The sequence below is a fragment of the Solanum verrucosum genome, unplaced genomic scaffold, assembly GCF_900185275.1.
Source record: "Solanum verrucosum unplaced genomic scaffold, falcon-dt-bn FXZP01000219.1, whole genome shotgun sequence".
NCBI classification, from domain to species: Eukaryota; Viridiplantae; Streptophyta; class Magnoliopsida; order Solanales; family Solanaceae; genus Solanum; species Solanum verrucosum.
In genome coordinates this window covers 99,677-101,975 of record NW_026020817.1, presented here as the reverse complement: position 1 = coordinate 101,975, position 2,299 = coordinate 99,677, and the positions used below count along the sequence as shown (strand labels likewise).

The window sequence follows — 2,299 nt, the reverse complement described above, 5'->3', positions numbered from 1 at the left end:
CATATTATGTTGTGAACTGTTTCGGCCGGTTCGAAATGGGGTGCGACACGAGCATCTATCATGGCTTAAATAAAATTTCAAATTCTTCACAATTAGACCATATAAGATTTTGTTTTCCCATTCACTATGTTTATGGTTGGCTTGCTTATTATCTCAAGACACACTATCTGCTTACTAGTGGCCCTTCTTTACCACGAATGGTGGTATATTCTGGGGAAGGTGCTGCAAAATATTTTGACAAAGATGAGGCAAGAAAGCGCATTTATCGAGGGGAAAGCATTGTATGGAATGCAACCATGCTTAGTAGGCCTCATCCAACTTATTATATTGATGATGGCAAAACACCAGAGTTAGAGTTAGCTTATTTTATGAGCCTTCGTTTTAATTATCTTCCATTGAGGAGGGGAGGTTCCTTCATCACTGAGCCATATAGTCCGCACTGATCTAGTCGTCTATTTGGTTTCCATCAAGATATTCCTGGCTATTTATAAAATGATATTCGTGTTGAGTCGCTCAATGAAGGCCTTAGATATTGGCGTATTTGTATATCATGTGCAACCATGTCTAAAGCGACATTTCCTCCTTCAATAACTTCCGCGAAGAAGCTTTACACTACCCGGTAACATCTTGGTGGGAGAGATCCCTTGGAAAGTTTCTTGAGGATAATTAGAAGTTTTGGCGGAGAAAGTTGGGTCAAATTTCGTTACCCTTTTAGAAGACAAAAGTCAAGATATTGAGAAGACACTTTCAAAAGTCAAGAAACCACTTGCTCCCCAACGTTAAAGTAAGAAGATTAACTTCTCTAGGGCTTCTAAGAAAGAAGTAGTTCATACTTCTACTGATAAAGAGAAATGTCTCCAAATTCTTTTCTCTAGTAAACGAGCCTTTCAAAAAACAAGCAAAGCTAGTAATGATCGATGTTGGAAGAGGCAAAGGGTTGAATCATTTGAGTCTGAAGTGGTAGAAGTCCAAAGCATTCAAGATATCGAGAAGACACTTTCAAAAGTCAAGAAACCACTTGCTCCCCAACGTTAAAGTAAGAAGATTAACTTCTCTAGGGCTTCTAAGAAAGAAGTAGTTCATACTTCTACTGATAAAGAGAAATGTCTCCAAATTCTTTTCTCTAGTAAACGAGCCTTTCAAAAAACAAGCAAAGCTAGTAATGATCGATGTTGGAAGAGGCAAAGGGTTGAATCATTTGAGTCTAAAGTGGTAGAAGTCCAAAGCATTGATATCCCATCAAGAACATTAACAGTCCAGAGTGAAAAGGTTTACTCTCTTTTTTAGAAAAAATCACGAATCTCTTATCGTTGAGTTATGAATAAATGACTTTGCTAGCCCGTCCTTTTTTTTATTTGTAGTTCAAAACTATCGAACATCCAATGGGATCACCATGTGAAAGGCCACAAGTTAGCGATGAGTCTACTACAATATCAAGACCTAAGGCAAAATCAAGTTCAAATACTGAGCAAGAACAAAAGGCATCATCTTCTACTCAAGACCAAACTTTAAAAGGGTTGATTCCTAATTCAAATGATATTTATCAAGTTCTTCCAAAGTTGAATGGAACTATGTCTATCTTTGAAGGAAAAGGTGTTGTGTTCAACCACAAAAGGAAGTACATCTTGGGTCTTTGGGAAGAGATTTGTGGAAAACTTTCTAGAACTTCTCTAGACAATATGTCATCTTACTAAGATGATATTTGTGAGATCTTCAAGGAGATGAGTGGGATGGATTTATTAGACCTTTTACCATTATATAGCTTGATGGATTCTCTTTTCGAGCATGTTACTTCCTATTATCAAGAATACTCTAATTTTGTTGACAAGGCGTATGAAGATAAGAAGATGGAGTTGCTATACAATGCCAAGGATCATCTTGAATCATTCAGAGTAGAAGAGGGTGAGAAGGCAAAACATGTTTCTTCTATCAAGAAATCACTAAAGAATGTTAAGCGAAAGCTAGCAACTTTACAAGGAGAGCGAGAAGGACTTGAAGCTGTTTTAGAAGCTGTTAAGAAGAATGTTGAGGAGATTCAAGCCAAGATTTTAGCTACAGAAGATGAGATATCCTCAAATGAAAATATGAATTTATTAACGCCCAAAGACTCGATTCGTTTGGAACATAAAAGAGAGCGCTTGGAGGTTAGTCGTCAAGATTTGACTAACTACAAGTTACGCATAGATTAGGCTTTTCTTTATCTTCCTTTTTTTTGCCTTTCTTTAGAATTTGATTGATGTTTTAAACTATTTTATGGTAATAAAGTTCCTTCATTCTTTCCGTCTTATATCATGCATTT

The 2,299-nt window shown here is 36.6% G+C and overlaps 1 pseudogene; it reads left to right on the top strand.

The window, feature by feature from the left end:
* The first annotated feature begins 560 nt into the window (after positions 1-560).
* On the top strand, positions 561-1,694 carry LOC125813487 (uncharacterized; annotated as a pseudogene).
* The last annotated feature ends 605 nt before the right edge of the window (positions 1,695-2,299 follow it).